We start from the raw sequence: 11,725 nt of genomic DNA on the forward strand, positions 1-11,725 counted from the left end.
CTTGTTGTGCTTAGCATTGTTCTTAGTGTGTATGTTGTTCTGTTGTTGCTCTTGTTGTGTATGTTAGTGGTGTTCTTCGTAGGATGATCAACATATATGTTTTGCAAGTGTGTTGGATGTTGTTCTTGTTGTTGTTGGCCTACGTGAATGCATGATCAACATAGGACATTGCATGTGCATGGTAGTAGGACATACCTGAATGCCAAAAATAGCAATAGGACACACATGATCAGAGTAGGACAATGCATGTGCATGTGCACTTGGAATGATATGATAGCACTAACCATTGCTTGCTCTGATCATTGACCTGCTGGTTTAAACTTATGCCTAGTAGCTTATGATCTACCTGTTTTTTGCTTTGTTCTTGCTATTTTTCCTATTGACCAGTGTGTGCGTGTGTGTGCGCGTGCGTGCGTGTGTGTGTGTTGTGTCAAATGAGTGAAAGTCCACTATATTTGAAAGGGGTGAGCAGACCAAATACTTGCACACGGCCAAAGAACAGTGATTTGCATCTTCTCACCCCTAAAGCACAAATACGGGCAACCAAACAACTTGCACCCATCTGGGCCTTGATGCAATGCAGACAACCAATCAACATGCGGATATTGATTTTTTGGATGCATATGTTCAGTCAGGCCCAACTGAGACAAGTATGCAAAATGACAAAAAACAATACAGGTAACCAATGCATCCTAAGAGTTTCTATTTTGGAGATGCTATGGATCCTACCATACGGAGCAAGTGTCACACAGCCGCTGGACCAACCCTCGTCAAAATCGGACCAACGAGTGTCGGGCAGAGTAGGTTTCGTACTCTATATCATACTCGAGCGGCGTGCGTTGCATGCATCGACCACAACATCCTTCCTTTTGTTTTACACTGCACACCGTTGCCTTGGCCTTGAGTTTGTGGCAAGCTATCTGACGCTGTCAATTTTCATTGTATTCAAGCTCATAGAAATAGGTATCCAGGGTCAACCAACACGAAAATTACTCGTATCAAGAAGTAAAACCGTGCGATTCTGATGTTACTGTGTGGCCTGTGGTGGTAGTAGTAGTAGTAGAATTTTGTTTTGGTCTAGTGGGAGTATTTCGTTACACGGAGGTGTGCCAGTAAGCATCTTTCCCGACCCATTTCACTCTTCGGGTGCACTGTAATATTCATATTTTCCAAAGGGATAGATGCCTAGATGACACCCCAACGCCAAAGTGCTCAGGTTCACGGCAAAACCCTTCTGCCTTAGAGCATCTCCAGCCGTTGAGCCTTCCAGGAGGCATTTTTTTCGCCCTTGGGGGGCTACCGGCGAAAATTTTAGCCTGGGGGGCGAATGATATCCACTCGTTGCCCTCCCCCCCCACCGCCCAAGCGCGCGTGCTGTGCTCAAGCTCGCCACCGACCGGCTCTGCAGCCGCCTGCTCGCCACCGCCGCGCTCTGCAGCCTCGCGCCCGTCAGCCGCCGTCTCCTGCTCGACCGCGCGGCCACGGCCCCGGAGCCGCTCTCCCACCCTCCCAAGCCCCACGCCATGCTGCCGCCCGCCCGCCGCCTGCTCCACATGGGGCAGCACCAGCATCGGCAAGCTGCAGGTCCGCGCCAGCAACGGCGCGCGCGCGGGCCTGCGCCCACGCGTGCACGTCGTCGGGGGAAAGCGACGGCGTCGGGAGCAAGTCGAGCTTGCTGACCACGAGCACTGCGCGGGGGAGGTTGGACGGCGCACCACGCTTCCAGTCCGCGTGGTGGGCCTCGCTGGTGACGGCGACCAGGCGCGCCACGGCGCGCGGGAAGGAGCCGTCGAAGTCCGACGCGTCCGCGAGGAGCAGCACCAGCGACCTGGGCCCCGACGGCGATGCGAGGCGCGGGTCGACGGTGGCAACAAAGTCGAAGTCCGGGAGCAGGAGCCTCGCTCGAGCAGGGGAGAGACGGGGAGACGAGCAGCAGTCGCGGCCACAAGGCCAGGCGCTCGCTGTTGGGCGTCGCCGGACAAGAGCGCGTCGACCGCGCCCTTGCGCGCGAGCGGCCCATGGACTCGACGAGCGGTGGCGCGCGGACGGTGGCATGGCGCATGGTGTGGACTCCGTCGAGCGTGCGAGGGCGGGAGTGTTGGGGAACGTAGCAGAAATTCAAAATTTTCTACACATCACCAAGATCAATCTATGGAGTAATCTAGCCACGAGGGGAAGGGGAGTGCATCTACATACCATTGTAGATCGCGAGCGGAAGCGTTCAAGCGAACGGGGTTGATGGAGTCGTACTCGTCGTGATCCAAATCACCGATGATCCTAGCGCCGAACGGACGGCACCTCCGCGTTCAACACACGTACGGAGCAGCGACGTCTCCTCCTTCTTGATCCAGCAAGGGGGGAGGAGAGGTTGATGGAGATCCAGCAGCACGACGGCGTGGTGGTGGAAGTAGCGGGATTCCAACAGGGCTTCGCCAAGCGCTGCGGGAGGAGGGAGATGTGTCACGGGAGGGAGAGGGAGGCGCCAGGGCTTAGGTGTTGCTGCCCTCCCTCCCCCCCCACTATATATAGGGCCAAGAGAGAGTGGGGGGTGCAGCCTTGGCCCTTCCTCCAAGGAAGGGTGCGGCCAGGGAGGAGTCCATCCTCCCCAAGGCACCTCGGAGGTGCCTTCCCCTTTTAGGACTCTCCCTTTTCCTTATCTCTTGGCGCATGGGCCTCTTGGGGCTGGTGTCCTTGGCCCATATACGCCAAGGCGCACACCCCTACAGCCCATGTGGCCCCCCGGGGCTGGTGGACCCCCGGACCCCTTTCGGCACTCCCGGTACAATACCGATAATGCGCGAAACTTTTCCGGCGACCAAAATAAGACTTCCCATATATAAATCTTTACCTCCGGACCATTTCGGAACCCCTCATGACATCCGGGATCTCATCCGGGACTCCGAACTACTTTCGGGTTACCGCATACTAATATCTCTACAACCCTAGCGTCACCGAACCTTAAGTGTGTAGACCCTACGGGTTCGGGAGACACGCAGACATGACCGAGACGACTCTCCGGTCAATAACCAACAGCGGGATCTGGATACCCATGTTGGCTCCCACATGTTCCACGATGATCTCATCGGATGAACCACGATGTCGAGGATTCAATCAATCCCGTATACAATTCCCTTTGTCAATCGGTATGTTACTTGCCCGAGATTCGATCGTCGGTATCCCGATACCTTGTTCAATCTCGTTACCGGCAAGTCTCTTTACTCGTTCCGTAACACATCATCCCGTGATCAACTCCTTGGTCACATTGTGCACATTATGATGATGTCCTACCGAGTGGGCCCAGAGATACCTCTCCGTTTACACGGAGTGACAAATCCCAGTCTCGATTCGTGCCAACCCAACAGACACTTTCGAAGATACCTATAGTGCACCTTTATAGCCACCCAGTTACGTTGTGACGTTTGGTACACCCAAAGCATTCCTACGGTATCCGGGAGTTGCACAATCTCATGGTCTAAGGAAATGACACTTGACATTAGAAAAGCTCTTAGCACACGAACTACACGATCTTGTGCTAGGCTTAGGATTGGGTCTTGTCCATCACATCATTCTCCTAATGATGTGATCCCGTTATCAACGACATCCAATGTCCATGGTCAGGAAACCGTAACCATCTATTGATCAACGAGCTAGTCAACTAGAGGCTTACTAGGGACATGGTGTTGTCTATGTATCCACACATGTATCTGAGTTTCCTATCAATACAATTCTAGCATGGATAATAAACGATTATCATGAACAAGGAAATATAATAATAACCAATTTATTATTGTCTCTAGGGCATATTTCCAACAGTCTCCCACTTGCACTAGAGTCAATAATCTAGTTCACATCACCATGTGATTAACACTCACAGGTCACATCACCATGTGACCAACATCTAAAGAGTTTACTAGAGTTAACAATCTAGTTCACATCACTATGTGACTAACACTCAATGAGTTCTGGTTTGATCATGTTATGCTTGTGAGAGAGGTTATTAGTCAACGGGTCTGAACCTTTCAGATCCGTGTGTGCTTTACGAATATCTATGTCATCTTGTGGATGCTACCACGCGCTACTTGGAGCCATTTCAAATAACTGCTCTACTATACGAATCCGGTTTACTACTCAGAGTCATCCGGATTAGTGTCAAAGTTCGCATCGACGTAACCCTTTACGACGAACTCCTTTTCACCTCCATAATCGAGAAAATTCCTTAGTCCACTAGATACTAAGGATAAGTTCGACCGCTGTCATGTGATCCATTCCCGGATCACTATTGTACCCCTTGACCAACTCATGCCAAGGCACACTTCATGTGCGGTACACAGCATAGCATACTGTAGAGCCTAAGTCTAAAGCATAGGGGACGACCTTCGTCCTTTCTCTCTCTTCTGCTGTGGTCAGGTCTTGAGTCTTACTCAATACTCACACCTTGTAACACAGCTAAGAACTCTTTCTTTGCTGATCTATTTTGAACTCTTTCAAAATCATGTCAAGGTGTGCGTTCTTTGAAATATCATCAGGCGTCTTGATCTATCTCTATAGATATTTATGCCCAATATGTCAGCAGCTTTATCCAGGTCTTCCTTTGAAAAACTCCTTTCAAACAACCCTTTATGCTTTTCAGAAATTCTACATCATTTCAGATCAACAATATGTCAATCACATATACTTATCAGAAATGTTGTAGCGCTCCCACTCACTTTATTGTAAATACAAGTTTCTAACAAACTTTGTATAAACCCAAAAACTTTGATCACTCCATCAAAGCGTATATTCTGACTCCGAGATGCTTGCTCTAGTCCATGGAAGGATCGCTAGAGCTAGCATACCTTTTAGCATCCTTAGGATCGACAAAACCTTTCTGATTGTATCACATACAACCTTTCCTTACGAAAACTGGTAAGGAAAGTTGTTTTGACATCCATCTGCCAGATTTCATAAATGCAGCTAATGCTAACATGATTCCGACGGACTTAAGAATCACTACGGATGAGAAAATCTCATCGTAGTCAACTCCTTGGACTTGTGAAAATACTCTTTGCCACAAGTCGAGCTTCATAGACGGTAACATTACCGTCCACGTTTGTCTTCTTCTTAAAGATCTATTTATCTCAATGGCTTGCCGATCATCGGGCAAGTTCACTAAAGTCCATGCTTTGTTCTGATACATGGATTCTTTCTCGGATTTCATGGCCTCGAGCCATTCATCGGAATCCGGGCCCACCATCGCTTCTCCACAGGTCATAGGTTCATCGTTGTCCAACAACATGACTTCCAAGACAGGATTATGCATTACTCTGAAGTAGTACGCATCCTCGTCGTCCTACGAGGTTTGGTAGTGACTTGATCCGAAGTTTCATGATCACTATCATAAGCTTCCACTTCAATTGGTGTAGGTGCCACAGGAACAACTTCCTGTGCCCTGCTACACACTAGTTGAAGTTATGGTTCAATAACCTCATCAAGTCTCCACCATCCTCCCACTCAATTCTTTCGAGAGAAACTTTTCCTCGAGAAAGGACTCGTTTCTAGAAGCAATTACTTTTGCTTCCAGATCTGAAATAGGAGGTATACCCAACTGTTTTGGGTTTTCTATGAAGATGCATTTATCCGCTTTGGGTTCGAGCTTATCAGCTTGAAACTTTTTCACATAAGCATCGCAGCCCCAAACTTTTAAGAAACAACAACTTAGGTTTCTCTAAACGGTGTCGTCTCAACGGAATTGCGTGGTGCCCCTTTTAAAGTGAATGCGGTTATCTCTAATGCCTAACCCATAAACGATAGTGGTAATTCGATAAGAGACATCATGGCATGCACCATATCCAATAGGGTGCAGTTATGATGTTCGGACACACCATCACACTGTGGTGTTCCAGGTGGTATTAATTGTGAAACACTTTCCACAATGTCTTAATTGTGTGCCAAACTCGTAACTCAGATACTCATCTCTATGATCATATCACAGACATTTTATCCTCTTGTCATGACGATCTTCAACTTCACTCTGAAATTACTTGAACCTTTCAATAATTCAGACTTGTGTTTCATCAAGTAAATACACTCAGCATCTACTCAAATCATCTGTGAAGTAAGAACATAACGATATCCACTGCATGCCTCAGCACTCATTGGACTGCATACATCAAAATGTATTACTTCCAATAAGTTGCTCTCTTGTTCCATCTTACTGAAAACGAGGCCTTTCAGTCATCTTGCCCATGTGGTATGATTTGCATGTCTCAAGTGATTCAAAATCAAGTGAGTCCAAACGATCCATCTGCATGGAGTTTCTTCATGCATATATACCAATAGACATGGTTCGCATGTCTCAATCTTTTCAAAAACGACTGAGTCCAAAGATCCATCTACATGGAGCTTCTTCATGCGTTCTATACCAATATGACTCAAATGGCAGTGCCACAAGTATGTGGTACTATCATTACTATTTTATATCTTTTGGCACGAACATGTGTATCACTGCGATCGAGATTCATTTTAGGTGCAAGACCATTGAAGGTATTATTCAAATAAACAGAGTAACCATTATTCTCCTTAAATGAATAACCGTATTGCGATAAACATAATCCAATCATGTTTATGCTCAACGCAAACACCAATCTCGATGGTAGAGGGAGCATGCGATGCTTGATCACATCAACCTTGGAAACACTTCCAACACACATCGTCATCTCACCTTTAGCTAGTCTCCATTTATTCCGCGGCTTTTATTTCGAGTTACTAACACTTAGCAACCGAACCGGTATCTAATACCCTGGTGCTGCTAGGAGTACTAGTAAAGTACACATTCATATAATGTATATCCAATATACTTCTGTCGACCTTGCTTGCCTTCTCATCTACCAAGTATCTAGGGTAGTTCTGCTTCAGTGACCGTTCCCCTCATTATAGAAGCACTTAGTCTCGGGTTTGGGTTCAACCTTGGGATTCTTCACTAGAGCAGCAAATGATTTGCTGTTTCATGAAGTATCCCTTTTGCCCTTGCCCTTCTAGAAACTAGTGGTTTTACTAGCCATCAACAATTGATGCTCCTTCTTGATTTCTATTTCGCGGTGTCAAACATCGCGAGTTGCTCAAGGATCATCATATCTATCCCTCATATGTTATAGTTCATCACGAAGCTCTAATAGCTTGGTGCCAGTGACTATGGAGAACCATCACTATCTTATCTGGAAGATTAACTCCCACTCGATTCAAGCGATTGTAGTACTCAGACAATCTGAGCACATGCTCAACGATTGAGCTTTTCTCCCTCAGTTTGCAGGCTTAAGAAACTTGTCAGAGGTCTCATACCTCTTGACGTGGGCACTAGTCTGAAATCCCAATTTCAGTCTTCGGAACATCTCATATGTTCTGCGACGTTTCAAAAACATCTTTGGTGCCACAATTCTAAACCGTTAGCATTACGCACTGAACTATCACGTAGTCATCAAAACGTGTATGTCAGATGTTTCACAACATCTACAGACGACGCTGAGGTTCAGCACACCGAGCGGTGCATTAAGGACATAAGCCTTCTGTGCAGCAATGAGGACAATCCTCAGTTTACGGACCCAGTCCGCATAATTGCTACTATCAACTTTCAACTAAATTTTCTCTAGGAACATATCTTAAACAGTAGAACTAAAGCGTAAGCTATGACATAATTTGCAAAGACCTTTTGACTATGTTCATGATAATTAAGTTCATCTGATTATTTAATGAACTCCCACTCAGATAGACATCCCTCTAGTCATCTAAGTGATACATGATCCAAGTCAAACTAGGCCGTGTCCGATCATCACGTGAGACGGACTAGTCATCATCGGTGAACATCTCCATGTTGATCGCATCTACTATACGACTCATGTTCGACCTTTCGATCTCTTGTGTTCCGAGGCCATGTCTGTACATGCTAGGCTCGTCAAGTCAACCTAAGTGTTTCGCATGTGTTCCGAGGCCATGTCTGTACATGCTAGGCTCGTCAACACCCGTTGTATTCGAACGTTAGAATCTATCACACCCGATCATCACGTGGTGCTTCGAAACAACGAACCTTCGCAACGGTGCACAGTTAGGGAGAACACGTCTCTTGAAATTTTAGTGAGGGATCATCTTATTTATGCTACCGTCGTTCTAAGCAAATAAGATGTAAACATGACAAACATCACATGCAAATCATAAAGTGACATGATATGGCCAATATCATCTTGCGCCTTTTGATCTCCATCTTCGAGGCGCGGCATGATCACCTTTGTCACCGGCATGACACCATGATCTCCATCATCATGATCTCCATCATCGTGTCTTCATGAAGTTGTCTCGCCAACTATTACTTCTACTACTATGGCTAACGGTTAGCAATAAAGTAAAGTAATTACATGGCGTTTTCATTGACACGCAGGTCATACAATAAATTAAGACAACTCCTATGGCTCCTGCCGGTTGTCATACTCATCGACATGCAAGTCGTGATTCCTATTACAAGAACATGATCAATCTCATACATCACATATATCATTCATCACATCCTTTTGGCCATATCACATCACATAGCATACCCTGCAAAAACAAGTTAGACGTCCTCTAATTGTTGTTGCATGTTTTACGTGGCTGCTACGGGATTCTAGCAAGAACGTTTCTTACCAACGCAAAAGCCACAACGTGATATGCCAATTTCTATTTACCCTTCATAAAGACCCTTTTCATCGAATCCGATCCGACTAAAGTGGGAGAGACAGACACCCGCTACCCACCTTATGCAACTAGTGCATGTCAGTCGGTGGAACCTGTCTCACGTAAGTGTACGTGTAAGGTCGGTCCGGGCCGCTTCATCCCACGATGCCGCCGAATCAAGATAAGACTAGTAACGGCAAGTAAATTGACAAAATCGACGCCCACAACTACTTTATGTTCTACTCGTGCATAGAAACTACGCATAGACCTAGCTCTGATACCACTGTTGGGGAACGTAGCAGAAATTCAAAATTTTCTACGCATCACCAAGATCAATCTATGGAGTAATCTAGCCACGAGGGCAAGGGGAGTGCATCTACATACCATTGTAGATCGCGAGCGGAAGCGTTCAAGCGAACGGGGTCTATGGAGTCGTACTCGTCGTGATCCAAATCACCGATGATCCTAGCGCCGAACGGACGGCACCTCCGTGTTCAACACACGTACGGAGCAGCGACGTCTCCTCCTTCTTGATCCAGCAAGGGGGGAGGAGAGGTTGATGGAGATCCAGCAGCACGACAGCGTGGTGGTGGAAGTAGCGGGATTCCAACAGGGCTTCGCCAAGCGCTGCGGGAGGAGGGAGATGTGTCACGGGAGGGAGAGGGAGGCGCCAGGGCTTAGGTGTTGCTGCCCTCCCTTCCCCCCCCCCACTATATATAGGGCCAAGAGAGAGGGGGGCGCAGCCTTGGCCCTTCCTCCAAGGAAGGGTGCGGCCAGGGAGGAGTCCATCCTCCCCAAGGCACCTCGGAGGTGCCTTCCCCTTTTAGGACTCTCCCTTTTCCTTATCTCTTGGCGCATGGGCCTCTTGGGGCTGGTGCCCTTGGCCCATATACGCCAAGGCGCACACCCCTACAGCCCATGTGGCCCCCCGGGGCTGGTGGACCCCCGGACCCCTTTCGGCACTCCCGGTACAATACCGATAATGCGCGAAACTTTTCCGGCGACCAAAATAAGACTTCCCATATATAAATCTTTACCTCCGGACCATTCTGGAACCCCTCGTGACATCCGGGATCTCATCCGGGACTCCGAACAACTTTCGGGTTACCGCATACTAATATCTCTACAACCCTAGCGTCACCGAACCTTAAGTGTGTAGACCCTACGGGTTCGGGAGACACGCAGACATGACCGAGACGACTCTCCGGTCAATAACCAACAGCGGGATCTGGATACCCATGTTGGCTCCCACATGTTCCACGATGATCTCATCGGATGAACCACGATGTCGAGGATTCAATCAATCCCGTATACAATTCCCTTTGTCAATCGGTATGTTACTTGCCCGAGATTCGATCGTCGGTATCCCGATACCTTGTTCAATCTCGTTACCGGCAAGTCTCTTTACTCGTTCCGTAACACATCATCCCGTGATCAACTCCTTGGTCACATTGTGCACATTATGATGATGTCCTACCGAGTGGGCCCAGAGATACCTCTCCGTTTACACGGAGTGACAAATCCCAATCTCGATTCGTGCCAACCCAACAGACACTTTCGAAGATACCTGTAGTGCACCTTTATAGCCACCCAGTTACGTTGTGACGTTTGGTACACCCAAAGCATTCCTACGGTATCCGGGAGTTGCACAATCTCATGGTCTAAGGAAATGACACTTGACATTAGAAAAGCTCTTAGCACACGAACTACACGATCTTGTGCTAGGCTTAGGATTGGGTCTTGTCCATCACATCATTCTCCTAATGATGTGATCCCGTTATCAACGACATCCAATGTCCATGGTCAGGAAACCGTAACCATCTATTGATCAACGAGCTAGTCAACTAGAGGCTTACTAGGGACATGGTGTTGTCTATGTATCCACACATGTATCTGAGTTTCCTATCAATACAATTCTAGCATGGATAATAAACGATTATCATGAACAAGGAAATATAATAATAACCAATTTATTATTGCCTCTAGGGCATATTTCCAACAGGGAGGTGCGGAGGCGCAGCCATGCTAGCTCGGGAGGGCGGGAGGCGGTGTCCGGGCGGGAGCGCGAGACCTTCTTCTCCGCGGCTGCTTCGGGGAGGCGCGGCGTGGGGCCAACGACGGGCGACAGGGCCGGCCTCTTGCGGCTCCTCCGGGGAGATGCGGGCGAGGCCGGCGACGGGAGACGGAGCCGGCCGCTTGCGGCTCCTCCAAGGAGATGCGGGCGAGGCCAGCGACGGAAGACGGGGCCGGCTAGCCGGTGAGGGCGTCCAGGATCGCCGGAGCGAGGAGCAGGGGAGAGAGGAGAGAGAGCAGAGGAGCGAGGCGGGCATGCGGGAGAGAGCTTGTCTTTTTTGCATGCATCACGTGGTGGGCCAAGCCAGGAAAAGAAGGAGAGAGAGATTAGAGAGGCTCGCAGTGGGCCTTTGACAGCGAAAGCATCGCGCCGGCGCCCCCAGCTGCCTCCCGGTTTCCTGGGTTCCGCTTGCGCGCGCCCGCCGTAATTTTAGACAAATCCAGCGCAAAACGAGTTTCTGAAGGTGTGACTGGAACGTTTTTTGATCGCCGGTGCTAAAAAAAGGCTCCTGGGGGGCTTCTTGGGGAGGCGGCTGGAGATGCTCTTAGCAACACTGTTTGCCACTCTGCCAACAATCAGTGGGACGTGAACACCTGCACAGTGTCACGTGACATAAAATGATCTACATGAGAATCATAGCAGCAGAGTTCGCCCTCCCCGCGGGCGACCCGGGCGAAACCCTAGCCCCCACACCAAGCCCCCCTCCCAAATCTCCCCTTCCCTCACCTCCGCCGGCAAGCGCCGCCAGTCAAAGCCCGCGCGGCGTCGGCGGCGGCGGGGCCACCTTTTTTCCCTCTCGCGAGGTCAGGGCAGCGCGGGGGCCCTCGGCCTTGGAGAGGCGTGAGGGCGCGACGCGCACGGCGAGCAGGCGCCGGTGGGCGCGGGGCGCGCGGCGGGCAAGCGCCGGTGGGCGCGAGGAGTGCGGCGAGCAGGCGCCGGTGGGCGCGACGACCGCGGCGCGCGGTGGGCGCG

This window comes from Triticum aestivum, chromosome 5D (assembly GCF_018294505.1).
Source record: "Triticum aestivum cultivar Chinese Spring chromosome 5D, IWGSC CS RefSeq v2.1, whole genome shotgun sequence".
NCBI lineage: Eukaryota > Viridiplantae > Streptophyta > Magnoliopsida > Poales > Poaceae > Triticum > Triticum aestivum.